The sequence below is a fragment of the Bos grunniens genome, chromosome 12, assembly GCF_055505025.1.
Source record: "Bos grunniens cultivar Pamir isolate PY7600 chromosome 12, Bosgru_T2T1.0, whole genome shotgun sequence".
In the NCBI taxonomy this organism is placed as follows: Eukaryota; Metazoa; Chordata; class Mammalia; order Artiodactyla; family Bovidae; genus Bos; species Bos grunniens.
The window spans coordinates 55,904,716-55,922,406 of NC_141176.1; the positions used below are offsets into that span (position 1 = coordinate 55,904,716).

General features: G+C 39.2%; 1 protein-coding gene across 3 annotated transcripts in view; it reads left to right on the forward strand.

Annotated features, from left to right (window-relative positions):
• The window catches only part of LOC147361797 (uncharacterized), a 331,684-nt gene that overhangs the window by 269,167 nt on the left and 44,826 nt on the right, over positions 1 to 17,691 (forward strand). The gene's annotated exons all lie outside the window — the stretch shown is intronic.

Below are 17,691 nucleotides of genomic sequence, written 5' to 3' on the forward strand. Positions count from 1 at the left end.
CTAAAATTGTGGGGAGAGATGCTGCTGGCCCCCAGTGGATAAAGGACTGAGATGCTGTTAAATCTCCCACAGTACACAGAACAGTTCTTTCCATCAAAGAATTATCCAATTCAAATTTTAATAGCACCATGGCTGAAAAATCTGCTTTACATAATAGCCTTGTAAAAGCTATGATTTTTGCTAAAAGATGAGATAAATTTAATCTCTTCATCATGAATAGCATGTTATGGAATGGCATGAACCTTCAAAGGGCACCTTCATGATGATAAAAAATCAATAGGTGGAAATAAATGTCAAGCAGTTTGATTCCAGTAAGTTGGGATCAAAGCTTTCAGAGGCTCTTTAGGACAAAATCTTGAAGGTCTCCACACAACTGAAAGCTAAGCTAAGCACATTTAATCCAATAGCTTTGTCCCTGTAACATGTGGAGCATATGAGAATGAGCAGTATTGACTTGAGAGAGAGATATGTAGAACAAGGTTTTAATATTTTTTTTAAGGAAAGTGAGGTTTTGATTAAGACAAGGAGGGGATGGAACATGATGAAAAGGTTGAGCATATGGATGAAAGCAATTTGAAGTGGAAGGAAACTTGAGAGAGCAGAGTGGGTATCGTTGAGTGAGGTCTTCTATGCTGGGAGAATCTGGGCACAGCTTTATGTGGACAAGGTCTTCCTGTGCTGCTCAGGCTGAGACCCCAAGGAATAAAGAGGGTTCAGTATTTCATACTGATGCTCGGAAAGATTGAAGGCAGGAGGAGAAGGGGATGACAGAGGGTGAGATGGTTGGATGGCATCACCGACTCAATGGACACAAATTTGAGCAAGCTATGGAAGATAGTGAAGGGCAGGGAAGCCTGACGTGCTGCAGTCCATGGGGTTGCAAAGAATCAGAAATGGCTGAGCAATTGGACAATGACAACACAGTATTTCATAATTCAATAACACCAACAAGACAGAGAAGATAAATTACTTGGAACTGTAGCTTCACATGGGCTTCCCTGGTAGGTCAGTTGGTAAAGAATCCGCCCACAATGCAAGAAATCCCAGTTCAATTACAACATTAACTTTTAAAAATTAACTGAATTTTCTAATATACGAGAGTAAATGTCATTTTGACCAATGGCCCAGCCAGAGATAAAATGCAGAACTGGACTGATTGTCTTTGAACGTATGAAAGACTGAATGCAAAAGCATATTATTCATTAATACATTTCTTGCACAGGTTGGCTTTAGAGATTTTTATATCGGTGATGGATGCAGAACAGCTTAAGGTTGCTGAAAAATATATAATTGTTGGATACTGTTTAAAACTGATCATGCTTTTCTGAGCTAGAGGAAAACGTTTATTGGATAGAACTTTCCATGAAACACTGAAGAGAATTATAGGCACTTATCTCTGGCTGGAGTCACTGGAGCCTTTGATGATTGGGAATGGGGAGTCTAGGTTTAGGAATTAAACCAAAGAGAAGGAAGAAAAAGGAACAGAGGGAATTTCAGCTTGAGAAGCTCAGACAGCACCCTTCCAGAAAGGAAGGGAAGAGGGGTTCAGTTCAGAAAAATCATAGGATTCCTATTTCACATGCTGCACCTAGAATTAGATTACCAAGTAAGGAAGAACCAAGTATTGACATAGCTTCTCATGCAGTAGAAGGCTGGACTTGACTGGGCCTTCAGATGTTGCTCAAGAAGTGTACTCAGCTTAGAGCAAGCATAAAGAGAATTAGAGTAGTGAGGAGAGGGATTGATATCTTTCAAGTACCAACTGTGTGCCTGACAGTATCCCAGGCACTTTTTGCTATGCTAGTCTATTAATTCAACGCATTTTGTTTGGGTGCATTTTGCCCATCACAACACTGAGAATTGGTATTGATCACATGTCTGGCTTGTGATAAAACAGAACGAACTCATGTATCTTGAGAAATGGAATAAAGACTGATGACGTCTCTAGCATTTGAAGATTTATTCAGCTTTAGAATGTTTCTATCTATTCCTCTTCCTTTCTTCTTATAAGCACATCTTTCCACATATACTACTTATTAGACTGCTTGATACCTGAATAGTTGCTTCCTCTTTGCTATTAATTCTCTGTATTTCTCTAGATATTGCTTCATTGATATACATTAGTATTTCTCAGCTAACTACCAAACAGATGAACTAACTCCATTTAAGTGTATTTTTTTTTACAAGACACTAACTGTGAGAGACATGAGTTTTATAAAATATATAATTATTTATTCACACCAGAAAGAAAAGCACAATTATTTTTATGATATAAATACTAATTCTTTGAGATGAGTTAACTAATAATCTGGGGGGGTTTTAAAGAATACTCATTATCTGTCCATCGTATTTGGAAAACTGCCAACATAACAGTGGTTGCTGTAAGACAGTTTAATTTCAATGTTTGCTAATCCATTTCCTCTTGGGAAAAATCTAAGTACAAATTCAATACCGAACAGATTAGCTTTAGGATGTTGTTTCTGCCCTGTAAGGAGCAGGAAAATAATGTAATGTCTAAGGTGGGCTAGGCAATAAGAAGAGGTGGGGATTGTAGTGAGACGAAATGCACCTGTGGTGGTAAAGGTGACACTTTATTCAGTTCCTGCTGCCTGCTGCCATCTGTGGATATAGTATGAATATGATTTTTTGAGTTTTCAAGCAAGATCAAATCAAGAATTTTAAATATTTATTTCCTTATTTTTCTAAGTTAGTGGTGATTGAAAGTATGTACAGGTTACCCATTTTCTTTTTATTTATGTAAAAAAGGAAGCATTTTTAGAGATGATGTTTCATATCATCTTTCTTCATGTCAAAGAAGACTATAGTTTTACAGTCCATAATGTATTCTCTGATGCTGGGAGGGATTGGGGGCAGGAGGAGAAGGGGATGACAGAGGATGAGATGGCTGGATGGCATCACTGACTCGATGGACCTGAGTCTGGGTGAACTCCGGAAGTTGGTGATGGACAGGGAGGCCTGGCATGCTGCGATTCATGGGGTCGCAAAGAGTCGGACACGACTGAGCGACTGAACTGAACTGAACTGAATGTCTTCTCTTCCTATTTAAAATTATGTTTTTATGAAATCATAAACAGTAAATATTTCTGAGTGAAAAATACACTTGAAGGGTTTCCAAGTCAGAAAATATGCTGTATAAATGCTGTGTATAGTAAGATGCTCTGGGTGGAAATACTTGAAATTAACTGTAAAATCTGTCAATAATGTTACACTGGAATTTAATTCATTTTATTTTTAAAAGTACTTTAGTTTATTGAATCAATGCATTCTTGATTAAAAGTATGCCAGAAGGAGAATCCCAAGTTTAATAAAAGGACTGAAAATATATCTACCCTCTTCTTTCAGAATTCACCCTTGCAGACAGGAAAAGGAGAAACACAACCCTAAGTGACATTTTGTTATAATTTGTCAAAGTTCATAATCTCCCCCTAATTTACAAACATGGAAATTAGACAGCAAAATAGCAAATAATTCAGAAAAGTGAAGAAGGATCAGAATTAAATGCTTACACAGAGACTATCAAACCAGTGGCTGATTCACTTCAAAACCCTCAAAAATGAAATAATAAACATAAAAGGCTTTGGAATATAAAGTTACAACAAAGATCTGGAAACAGGTGGATTGTTTAAAAGTTTGTTTTGGAAGCAGTTAGACCTCTAAGGTCACAATTTAACCATGTGCACTGGGATTCCTACTGCTATTTCTCTAGGAAAGACCATATGTTTTATTTAGAGCAATTTTATTCAAAGTACTCCACACAGGTTCTCTAGATAGAGAAGGTTAGACAAGGGCTTAAGTAAAAATAACGGGTCATATATCAGGATATACTGAACATTACTAACATTTCCAGCTCCTTTTCATATCAACATCAAGTTTGCTGGTAGTTGAGCTACACCCCAGGCAAGCAACTGATCCCTCTCTGAAGAAACAATGCTCCAAAGAAAATACTTCCAAATTCTGATACCTGGAAGTTTCGTAAACAAAGTCTGACCTGCAACTCATCACACTACAGCCCACTGACAACATTCCAATACACCTAGAACTTGTCCTCAGCTTTAATGCCTACTTCTTGAGCATAAGTGTGAAAGTGTTAGTTGCTCAGTAGTATCCAACTCTTTGCTAACCCATGTACTGGAACCCACCAGGCTCTTCTGTCCATGGAATTCTCCAGGCAAAAATACTGGAGAGGGTTGCCATACCCTTCTCCAGGGGATCTTCCCAACCCAGGGATTGAACCCAGGTCTCCTGCATTGCAGACAGATTCTTTACTGTTTGAGCTACTCACCTAGTGAGGCCATTAAAGCTGCTCTGATGTTTCTTGTACATATATGAACAATAAAGGGTCTCCAGACATTTGAGGAAAGGCTCCCCATGAAAGGAGGAGGCCCATCCCTGCCTCTTCCACCCCATCAGAGTGGAACAGAATGTAGACACTCTGCCTCCAGCTGAGGTCAGATAAGTTCCTGTCGGGCTTCCCTGGTGGCTTAGTCCATGAAGCATCCACCTGTAATGCAGGAAATGTGGGTTTGATTCCTGGGTCGAGAAGATCCCCTGGAGAAGGAAATGGCCATCCACTCTACTATTCTTGCCTGGGAAATCCCATGGACAGAGGAGCCTGCTGGGCTACAGTCCACGGAGTTGCAAAGAATTGGACAGGACTGAAGTGACTCAGCATGCACGCCTGCTCCATTATATACACATTTTATATATGAGGATATGGAAACACAGAGAGGTTAATAAACTTCTCCAAGGTCTCACAGTTAACAAGTGACAGAGCCCTCTTTAGTTCATTATGAACAGATGCTATAGCCAAGCAACACATTCGTCCTCCCCTCCCTACAATTTCTTACATAATCTATTGTGCTTTATGGAGGGACAGCAATGTTTCAGTACAAATATTATAAACGGATTCTGCTTTACTCAGGCTTTGAGTGCCCTACCCAGGACCACGTGACTTCTCTCCCACCCTCCTGGTGCTGGCAGGTCCTTGGCTGTTGCCCCAGTCTCAGAGAACTCTCTCCCTCTTTCGTCTGACAGCTCTCCCCATCTTTCATGAGCTCACCTTTTCTTTGGCCTGCCTTGAAGACTTTTGGTACATAAGTTTTTAGTTTTGTTTCTTGCTAGTCCCTCTCTGGGGACCTCTTACCCGCCTTTTTCTGCCTCTTTTCTTCCACCTTTCACCTCTTTCCCCACTGCCCTTCGCAGGGGAACTCAAAGGTTGCTCAGCACCTGGTCCATTGCCAGCTTTGCTGTTCTCAGCAAAACTCTAGTTATTTGCACTTCTTAATTCAACTGCTTTCTTTTATAAGTGGATTTTTGACAGACCTGTTAAGGATTAGAAAAGTTGAGTTTCTTTTTGGAAAGGGTTGATGTTTCCTAGACTTCTAAATAATGCCACAATCGTGTGCATGGCTTTCACTTATACATGATTTCTGGCAGATTGAATAAAATAACAGAAAGGTACCCTGTCCCTCGTAATAAATATGACATAAAAGATCATGTAGTTAATCACCATAGAGTTATACACAGAGAACAAAACTTCAGAGCAATTCTTCATTTAAATTATAGGATAACCTGAAGGAAAATTAACCTGAATTTTCAAATTCCTGTAGTCTAATGAGGAGAAAATTTGCCACCTTTTAAAATTTTCCGTGTAGTCTCGGCTTTGATTATTTTTTCTAAAACTAAAATGCCACTGGATAAAAATCTGGAATCAAGGCTTTCTGGATATACATTTTATTTATATTAAGCATTTTCCCCCTTTAATTCTTGTAATCTGCAATGATAGGCAAGTCATGTATAATTTTCCCCTGGTTATTGCACTCATATTCTCATGCAAAAACAGTAAAATATTTTATTTTTCTTTCTTTACTGAAATTGATGGCTTACATCATATGGAGAGGCCTACATGAGTATTTGTTTTTAAATTAGGACCATATTCTCAATTCGCTACACAATAAAGGGATTATACATTTAAAAGAACTGTATGCAATCAAGAAGAAATTTTAATTAATCACAAATAGAACTGGCGCAATGGAAATAATTTGACCCGACAGTTGGAGGTTTGATCAGCATAACACAGAGATTAAGAAGACTTTTGACCTGAACAGAGTCGGAATTGGTTCAGTCTGGAACTTTAGAAAGGGAAAGCTAATAGGTTCAAATCGCACAATATCATTGTTCTCATAAGGCTACCTTCCCATTAGCAAACAGTGAGAAACCTGCTTCGTCTCTGTAGAAACCATCCAGTAGCATATATAGCTCTGGTCTACAATGAAGCAATGGAGAATACGCCACAACACACTATAATCTTTCTCCCATGTTCTCTATGTGTAAAACACTGAGCCAGCTCCTTTGAAGCCCTAATTGACTGTCTGTATCAATTAGTGGCCTGATGGCTTTCTAGCCTACATTTATGTCTCCATGGTAACCAGCTGGTGTTTGGAGAGGGATGGGTGTACCTTCTGGGAAGTACTTAAATGTGTGCAATATAGAAGAATATTTGAAATTTTTAGCTAGCTTGAGGATCTGGGCTCAGTAATTCATATCTAGTAACAACATAGCTTAATTAACAACATATCCTAATTCATATCTTCCAATGACTTTGTGTGGAAAGCCAAACACTTTACCAAAACGAAATCCTTTACTGAGGTAACAACAGTAATGTGAAAGATAGATATATAGATTATACAGCAATAGTAAGATACGTTTCAACAAATGAAAGCATTGGCAGTGAGACTCTGATGATGAGTTTAAGAACTCTGTCATAAGAAGAAAGGATAAAGAAACATGAAGTACAGTAAAAGGCAGGGTTGAGGGGCTGGGAAAAACTTGGTTTTAATGTCAGAGTTTGCTTCTTTCTTCTAGTTTCTAAGCTGCTATGACTCTTAGAAAGCGTTGTAATCCCTTCTAGCCATATGGTAAGTGAGAATATTAGTATCATCTTTATGGGTGTATTGAGGGAATTCAATAGGCTAATACATGTGAAAGACTAAGAATATTTCCTGACTCATGGTTCATACGCAGTAAATATTATCATCATCGCCATTGTCATTTCAGGGTTTGGAAAAGAGGAAATGGGCAGTGCAGTGTAATAACTAAATACCCAATATTAAGCATCCATCACTTTGAAAAGATGGTAGACTTATTCTGTGTTACTCCAAAGGTCAAAGTAAATGTAGTGCATTAAAGTTGTGATGAGAAAATTTTGACTCCACATAAATAAGTAATTTTCTAACAATCTGAATGGAGTGGAATCTGAATTAACCTGACTGTGGACAAACACTTATCAGATTATTAGAGATAGAATGATGGCTACACTGAGATAACATAGGTGTGGAGTTTCTATTAGCTAAGATATTTTATGATTAAAATATTTCCTATTAAAAGAGAAATAAACCTATGACTGACCAACTTCCTGAGGATAAATTTTAGAGTATAAATGCTAATAATTATAAAGGTTTCAGCCATGTAAAAATGAAAGAACACTGCACACATATGAAGCTAGAAGAAATGAAATGAATGTAGGATTGCAATAAATAGAGATTGAAAATATCTATGGATATGTACTTTTATAATTTGACATTTTGAAACTGTACATCCACCAGTTATAGAAACAATTAAAAGCTATCCAGCTAGGAATACAATGAACAAATAACAGTTCAACCTAGAGATGATATAATTTCCAGATTACCAAAATAGAACGTTTAAATATTATTGAAAGCAAACTGTGGCCCTTAAACACTGGTCAGTAATGATTTTTGCAGTTTTATGTTATTAAAGTTTAGGAAAGTATAGTTCTTTCAAAAAATGTAAATGATTCAATGTAGCAAATAGAAGAGAAATATATATAGTCATTACATTCACTCTGTGCCCAATCAAAAACACCTCTTTAGGAAAAAAAAAATGTATACCATCAGGGACAAGATGTTTCTTACCCTCCAGCTAGGGGATAGCTGAAGGGTATCACTGGGGTTTATCTCTTCACATGAATTTAAAGTCTGAAATTAAGCATTCCGTTTTCATATAACTAATACCCAAGTAAAAATGTGCTGTGAACCATATGGAAGACTCAGTGGAGATTTGATGATTATGAAAGCCAAGAGACAGGGTGAAGCCTGGGACTAACTGGTTAGAAACATGGTGTCTAGTCATGATTCTGGTACTAGGTAGGGGTGACTTTGTGAAAACCACCTAAATTCTCTGATTTCATTTTCTCCACTTGGAAAATCGTTGCTGGATAACCACAAAGTTACCTCGCAGTAGAAATTAAAATACATCTTTTCACAGAAGCCATTATTTTGTTTCAAACTAACAACTACTAACTGTAATTTATTGGTAGAGAGATAGTGGCTAGAAACATTCCTGAAAATGAATTTCCAATTTTAAAAATAATATATTGTTTTTCCCTGCTAAATCCATGGGTTCTTATTGGAAGTTTAGGGATCAAATCTTGAGAAACATATTTTTTTGAGAGATTGAAAGTGTAATGTTTTTAAATTTAGATATTTTAGTTAGAAAATTGTGGCAATGAAACCTCTACTCCTATTTGCCAGGGTTATGTCAAAAGGGAAAGGAGATTCACTCTTCACACTCAGCAAATTTGTTCTGTCTTTTACCCACTTCTGCTGTAAAGTAACCTGTTCTGAGCTCTGTGACTTCTCTGAAGCACGTTTTCAAATATGGAGGCTTCTGACTTCCTTAGATTTAAGGTCAGTATTACCCATCTAATCTATGTATGCCTTGACCAATAATGCAAAGAAGCTGAAGTTAAACGGTTCTATGAAGACCTACAGGACCTTTTAGAACTAACAGCCAAAAAAGATTTTTTTTCATTATAGGGGACTGGAATGCAAAAGTAGAAAGTCAAGAAACACCTAGAGTAACAGGCAAATTTGGCCTTGGAGTACAGAATGAAGCAGGGCAAAGGCTAGTAAAGTTTTGCCAAGAGAATGCACTGGTCATAGCAAACACCCTCTTCCAAAAGCACAAGAGAAGACTCTACACATGGACATCACCAGATGGCCAACAACAAAATTAGACTGATTATATTCTTTGCAACCAAAGATGGAGAAGCTCTATTCAGTCAGCAAAAACAAGACCGGGAGCTGACTGGCTCAGATCATATATTCCTAATTGCCAAATTCAGACGTAAATTGAAGAAAGTGGGGAAAACTACTAGACCATTCAGGTATGACCTAAGTCAAATCTCTAAGGATTATACAGTGGAAGTGAGAAATAGATTTAGGGGATTAGATCTGATAGACAGAGTGCCTAATGAACTATGGATTGAGGCTCGTGACATTATACAGGAGACAGGGAGCAAGACCATCCTCAAGAAAAAGAAATGCAGAAAAGCAAAATGGCTGTGTAAAGAAATATTTGTGAAAAGAAGAAAAGCTGAAAGCAAAGGAGCAAAGGAAAGATATACACATTTGAATGCAGAATTCTAAAGAATAGCAAGAAGAGAAAAGAAAGCCTTCTTCAGTGATCAATGCAAAGAAATAGAGGAAAACAACAGAATGGGAAAGACTAGACATATCTTCAAGAAAATCAGAGATACCAAGGGAACATTTCATGTAAAGATGGGTTCAATAAAGGACAGAAATGGTAGGGACCTAACAGAAGCAAAAGATATTAGGAGGAAGTGGCAAGAATACACAGAAGAACTGTACAAAAAAGATCTTCACAACCCAGAAAATCATGATAGTGTGATCACTCACCTAGAGCCAGACATCCTGGAATGTGAAGTCAAGTGGGCCTTAGGAAGCATCACTACGAACAAAGCTAGTGGTGGTAATGGAATTCCAATTGAGCTATTTCAAATCCTAAAAGATGATGCTGTGAAAGTGCTGCACTCAATATGTCCACAAATTTGGAAAACTCAGCAGCGGCCATGGGACTGAGAGAGGTGATTATTCATTAGATACCCAAAGAAAGGCAATGCCAAAGAATGCTCAAACTACCGCACAATTGCACTCATCTCACATACTAGTAAAGTAATGCTCAAAATTCTCCAAGCGAGGCTTCAACAGTACGTGAACAGTGAAATTCCAGGTGTTCAAACTGGTTTTAGAAAAGGCAGAGGAACCAGAGATCAGATTGCCAACATCTGCTGGATCATTGAAAAAGCAAGAGAGTTCCAGAAAAACATCTATTTCTGCTTTAGTGACTATGCCAAAGCCTTTGACTGTGTAGGTCACAATAAACTGTAGAAAATTCTTCAAGAGATGGGAATACCAGACCACCTCACCTGCCTCCTGAGAAATCTGTATGCAGGTCAGGAAGCAACAGTTAGAAATGTATATGGAACAACAGACTGTTTCCAGATAGGAAAAGGGGTACGTCAAGGCTGTATATTGTTACCCTGCTTATTTAACTTATATGCAGAGTACATCATGAGAAACGCTGGACTGGATGAAGCACAAGCTGGAATCCAGATTGCCAGGAGAAATATCAATAAGCTCAGATATGCAGATGACACCACCCTTATGGCAGAAAGTAAAGAAGAAATAAAAAGCCTCTTGATGAAAGTGAAAGAGGAGAGTGAAAAAGTTGGCTTAAAGCTCAACATTCAGAAAACAAAGATCATGGCATCTGATCCCATCACTTCATGGCAAATAGATTGAGAAACAGTGGAAACAGTGTCAGACTTTATTTTTGGGGGCTCAAAAATCACTGCAGATGGTGATTGCAGCCATGAAATGAAAAGATGCTTACTTCTTGGAAGAAAAATTATGACCAACCTAGGCAGCATATTAAAAAGTGGAGATGTTAGTTTGCTAACAAAGGTCCATCTAGTCAAAGCTATGGTTTTTCCAGTGGTCATGTATGGATGTCAGAGTTGGACTATAAAGAAAGCTGAGTGCCGAAGAATTGATGCTTTTGAACTGTGGTGCTGGAGAAGACACTTGAGAATCCCTTGGACAGCAAGGAGATCCAACCAGTCCATCCTAAGGGAAATCAGTCCTACATATTCATTGGAAAGACTGATGTTGAAGCTGAAACTCCAGTACTTTGGCCACCTGATGCGAAGAGCTGACTCATTTGAAAAGACCCTGATGCTGGGAAAGATTGAAGGTGGGAGGAGAAGGGGACCACAGATTGTTGGATGGACATGAGTTTGAGTAAACTCCAGGAGTTGGGAGGGTCTGGTATGCTGCAGTCCATGAGGTGGCAAAGAGACAGACATGACAGAGCCACTGAATTGAACTGAACTGAGAAAGATTGAAGGCAGGAGGAGAAGGTGATGACAGAGGACTAGATGATTGGATGGCATCTCTGACTCAGTGGACATGAGTTTGAGCAAGCTCTGGGAGATGGGGAAGGACAGGGAAGCCTGGCCTGCTGCAGTCCATGGGGTTGCAAAGAGTTGGACACGACTGAGTGACTGAACAATAACAACCCATCTAATCAAATGCAAATTTCCTGAAAGTTTCCAAAATGCAAGATGTTCACCTGAAAGAAGACAGCTTTTTTTTTTTCAATGTTATTTAAATATTACCTCTACGTTTGAGATTTTAATGCATTGATTTTCTTTTTCTTTCCTTGTTTTAATATTGTTGGGTTAGATTTGCTTCACAACATTTGCTAGTGTCTGCTGTACAGCAAAGTGAGTCAGCTGTACATATACACATATCTCCTCTCTTCTGGATTCCTCTCCCATCTATGTCACCATAGAACACTGAGTAGAATTCCCCATGCTATTCAGCAGGTTCTCAATAGTTACCTAATCCGTGCATAGCAGTGTATATAGGTCAATTCCAATGTCCCAACTCATTCCTCCTCCCCTCCTCCCTTGGTGTCCATACATTTGTTCTCTATATCTTTGTCTCTATTTCTTACAGCACTTTTTTTGTCTATAGATAATAGAGCCATTAGGAGGAAGTGTTCTTAAGAGACAATAAATAGCAATATACAGTAATAGTATAGAAGATGTTATCAGTGCTTTATAGTTAAAAGATCTCTTTCCCTACCCTATCCCTAAATTCTGACATACTGTTATCTTGGTCTTTGCTGATATCTTCTATTTTATAATTACTTTGAACCATAATTCTCTATAGATTCCTTCTATAGGAATCAAGCAGTACCAAACGTTAATATAATCTGCTTAGAATCCTGTCACATGCCCAAGCCTAAACTAATCTCAGGTAAAAAGAAGGAAACAAAGGAATTAGTTTAAAATACTTATGGTTCACTCCATGGGCCTGGGGATATCCTTATTTTTTAATAAAGGTCTTTGTCAAAGAGGAGGATAGCTGAATAAAATTAAAAGAGAAGAAGTTGGGAATAGTTGTTGAGTAACCAACCAGCTGGTTAGTTTCTCAGTTGTACAAGCCAGAGAAAGAAAGCCTATGGCCTAACTGGTATAAAAAGCAAAGGACATTATCACCATCCATCTCCTGTTCCATAAATAAGATTTATTTTCAATAAGAAAAACTATCACTTAGAGCTGTATTTCTCAAATTTCAAGTGAGTATGAATTATGTAAGGAACTTTTATATTTGCAGATTGTGACTCAGTATATCTGGGGAGCAGCCTGAATTTCTATTAATACGTTTCCAACATCCTCCTGGTACCTATCCATGCAGAAGGCCCAGAGACCACACTTTGTATAGGAAGGCACATGATGTCAATCTCCCGCCACTTCCTTGCTAATAAACATCACCTGCTCAAAGAAAGTAATCACAGATAGTTCTGGAATTACAGAAGAGGATATGATTCCTTGAAGTTTAGATGAAATCTTTTGATTTCATAGGAGGTTGCGAGCCAGTTATGCCATTGTTGTTTATATGTCTGTCATCACATAGGATAGTCTTTCGGAAGGCCAATGCATGTTATTTTTCTGTAATCAAAGTCAGTAGAACCAAGAATGATTTAATCCAATTTCAATAGTTCCTGATTCCTAGAATGTGGTTTATTTTACTCACGCTGAATAAAACAAAGAATGCAGAGTTTCAGATTTCTGTTTAACAAAGGAAGGATGTGGTTAATTGGAAGAGAAATTAATATATGTCACTATTATTTTCAGAATTTTATGAAGAGTATTAGGCAATGATTAAATACAAGTTTGGCTGACAGAACTTGGTAAGAATCTAATGCAAGCATTTAAATCATTTGATAATATAAACAATAGAATATCCCTCAGAGTTTTATAAACAAGTCTCAGACCAGGTGCTTTTAGAGGGCTGTATTCAATTTCTCAACCACAAGTTGTGAACTTTTACAATGCACAACAACTGCTTGGAATGGAAATAATTTAGACAATCAATATAGTTTAGTAAAATTGATTTTTTGAAATGGATGACATAAATGTTACATTAAATTTACTTGCATTTTTGCATTGTGAAACATTCATATATAATATCTCACACAGTGTTGAAAGTGAAAGAGAAGGCAGAAGCCATGGTTTAGTACCTGACACAGGCAATTTATCACCTGCAAAGGATATCTGAAGACAATTTTTATGAAACCATAGCAGATGCTTTTGATACCCGCAAGTGACATCTGTGGATGTGCCTCAAACGTGAACTGCAGCAGTGGGGAAAATTTCCTGCTGTTGATGGCATTCTACCTGGAATATTCATTACACATGTCTCTAATTTTCTGCCTCAGGTTCTTCTCAGAAGTTGGGCCTGAAGGAGTCTGCTCAGCTTACGTGCAGTCACAGTCTGAGAGTTTGGAGAGCCAATTTCTCTGAAGTATTCTATGTTTCTGAGCTGTCTGGGTCTAAAGAACTCATTCTTACAATATACCTTCTTCCAGACCTGTCTCACTATCCCTGTTTGTGCATTTTCCCCCCCCGGGAGCCCTTGCACCCAAACCACCTGCATGTTTCAAGGTCGACTTTTGGGTGAACTCAAATTAATTTGGAAATTCTATAAAAACCTGTTATATAATACTGTTTACCTATTTATTCACTAAATACATACTGAACACTTAATATGTGTCACACCTTGTGATAAATCCTGGAAATAGAGTCCAATAGGGAAAAGAAAAGAAAGAAAGTGAAGTTGCTCAGTCGTGTCTAACTCTGCGACCTCATGGACTGTAGCCTACCAGGCTCCTCCGTCCATGGGATTTTCCAGGGAAGAATACTGGAGTGGGTTGCCATTTCCTTCTCCAGGAGATCTTCCCTACTCAGCGATTGAACTCTGATCTCCTGCATTTTAGCCAGACACTTTACCATCTGAGCCACCAGGGAAGTCCAAAGGAAAACGTAAAACCAAATAAGTGAAATAAGACTTTAGGGGTGTGACAGACCCTACAAGGTGCAATGGAGGCAGGTAGGAGGCAATACTTTTTTTCTATGAGGTATCAGAGAGAGTTTGGTGTCACACAGATTATATAATAGGAATTGAGACTTGCATTAATGTAATTTTTCTAGGTGTGGAGTAGGAAAAGAGAAGAGAATAGAGTCAGAGAAAAGTCAGAATATAAAATACTCTTACATGCTTGTTCCAAGAACTTCAAGGACTTTTCTAAGAATAACTGTTGTTTAGTGGCCAAGTTGTGTCTGATTCTTTGCCTGCCAGGCTCCTCTGTGCATGGGATTCCCCAGGCAAGAATACTGTAGTGGGCTGCCATTTCCTTCTCGAGGGGAATTTCAACCCAGGGATCGAATCCACCTCTTCTCTGTCTCTTGCATTGGCAGGCAGATTCTTTACCAGTGAGCCACCTGGGAAGCCCCTAAAATAATGAGGGGAAACAAAAGGTGATTGAGAGATAAATCATCAGATGTGTTGTATCTAAGTTAACAATGAGAATTCAGGGACTTCCCCCATATTCCAGTGGCTAAGACTCTGCAATCCCAGTGCAGGGGGCCTGTATTCGATACCTGGTCAGGGAACTAGATCCCACGCACCACAGCTAAAAAGATCCTGCATGCTATAACAAAGATTCTGTGTGCCGCAAATAAGACCCAACATGGCCAAATAAATATTTTAAAAAATATGAATTCATCCAATAAATAAGCAAATTAATGGATTCTGTGATTTGAATGAATTTTAATTAAGGATAGACACTTATGTTGAACTTACGTGCTAAACTTGTTTGCTTAGTTTTATTTTGTAGTGTAGATAGAAACAATAAAGACCTATTTTTTAATCAAAGGTTATTTTGCATTCTGGAAGGGTTCAGTTCAGTTCAGTGGCTCAGTCATGTCCGACTCTTTGAGACCCCATGAATCGCAGCACGCCAGGCCTCCCTGTCCATCACCAACTTCCGGACTTCACCCAAACTCACGTCCATCAAGTCGGTGATGCCATCCAGCCATCTCATCCTCTGTCGTCCCCTTTTCCTCCTGCCCCCAATCCCTCCCAGCATCAGAGTCTTTTCCAATGAGTCAACTCTTCACACGAGGTGGCCAAAGTACTGGAGTTTCAGCTTTAGCATCAGTCCTTCCAATGAACACCCAGGACTAATCTTTAGAATGAACTGCTTGGATCTCCTTGCAGTCCAAGGGACTCTCAAGAGTCTTCTCCAACACCGAAGTTCAAAAGCATCAATTCTTCGATGCTCAGCTTTCTTCACAGTCCAAATTTCACATCCATACATGACCACTGGAAAAAACCATAGCCTTGACTAGATGGACCTTTGTTGGCAAAGTAATGTCTCTGCTTTTCAATATGCTATCTAGGTTGGTCATAACTTTCCTTCCAAAGAGTAAGCGTCTTTTAATTTCATGGCTGCAATCACCATCTGCAGTGATTTTGACACCACCCTTATGGCAGAAAGTGAAGAGGATCTAAAAAGCCTCTTGGTGAAGGTGAAAGTCGAGAGTGAAAAAGTTGGCTTAAAGCTCAACATTCAGAAAATGAAGATCATGGCATCTGGTCCCATCACTTCATGGGAAATAGATGGGGAAACAGTGTCAGACTTTATTTTTGGGGGCTCCAAAATCACTGCAGATGGTGACTGCAGCCATGAAATTAAATGATTCTTACTCCTTGAAAGAAAAGTTATGACCAACCTAGATAGCATATTCAAAAGCAGAGACATTACTTTGTCAACAAAGATCCGTCTAGTCAAGGCTATGGTTTTTCCAGTGGTCATGTATGGATGTGAGAGTTGGAGTGTGAAGAAAGCTGAGTGCCAAAGAATTGATGCTTTTGAACTGTGGTGTTGGAGAAGACTCTTGGGAGTCCCTTGGACTGCCAGGAGATACAACCAGTCCATTCTAAAGGTGATCAGCCCTGGGTGTTCTTTGGAAGGAATGATGCTAAAGCTGAAACAAGTACTTTGGCCACCTCATGCAAAGAGTTGGCTCATTGGAAAAGACTCTGATGCTGGGAGGGATTGGGGGCAGGAGGAAAAGGGGACGACAGAGGATGAGATGGCTGGATGGCATCACTGACTCAATGGACGTAAGTCTGGGTGAAATCCAGGAGTTGGTGATGGACAGGGAGGCCTGGTGTGCTGCGATTCATGGGGTCTCAAAGAGTCAGACAGGACTGAGTGACTGAACTGAACTGAACTGATCCTGCTAAAGCCATAGTGCATGGAGTTTGCTGAAGAAGTTGGTTTAAGTGATGAAGGTGAGGAGAGGAATATTAGAGTGGAACTTAAGACAAGGAAGCAAGGATGAGGATGGAGTGGGGCATCATGGAAAACAATCTAAGCATTCAGGAGCAGTGCTTAGCATCGTCATGGACCCTACTGAAACCTAGTAATGTCAGGCAACTGCCAAGATATATTAAGCTCCCTTAATTTGTGGTCACAATTATTGTTTCCATTATCATACATTTCTTTGTCTTAGTTTGCAATGCTGGCTCCTCATCAGTCAGTTGCTAGATTTAAAGATATGAAAGGTTAGATGAGTGGTAGGTGTTGTTACTAGTGACATCTGTACCTATCCGAATTACTAATAAAAGAGGAGATTCGTGATACGTATGCGCTGCAAACAGCCTAAAATATCCTATTCATCTAGTGGCTGGACCTCTGCATTCCTTGTTCACTCACTCACTCCACAGCCACACTGTCAAGGCTCATGGCTGCTCGGGGAAGGTGACAGACTCCTACAGGAAATCTGTCCTCCCATTCTAAACAAATAGGAAGATGGTATGAAACAGATAAATCATATGAACTTACAAAGTAGCATAAATCCCATTAAATGGGAAGTGTCTTCCCTTCTTTAAAAAACTTTGGAGAAGGCAATGGCAACCCACTCCAGTACTCTTGCCTGGAAAATCCCATGGATGGAGGAGCCTGGTAGGCTGCGGTCCATGGGGTCGCTAAGAGTCGGACACGACTGAGCAACTTCACTTTCACTTTCACTTTCATGCATTGGAGAAGGAAATGGCAACCCACTCCAGTGTTCTTGCCTGGAGAATCCCGGGGATGGGGGAGCCTGGTGGGCTGCCATCTATGGTCGCACAGAGTTGGACACGACTGAAGTGACTTAGCAGCAGCAGCAGCAGCATGTATTGACAGAGGATGAGATGGCTGGATGGCATCACCGACTCAATGCATATGAGTCTGGGTGGACTCCAGGATTTGGTGATGAACAGGAAGGCCTGGTGTGCTGCAATTCATGGGGTCACAAAGAGTTGGACATGACTGAACAACTGAACTGAACTGAACTGAATTGAACATGAAAAAGAAAATAAGCATGAAAGCTGAAATAGGAACATGACAAACTAACTAACTTTACTCTTTGCTACCAAACCCATATAG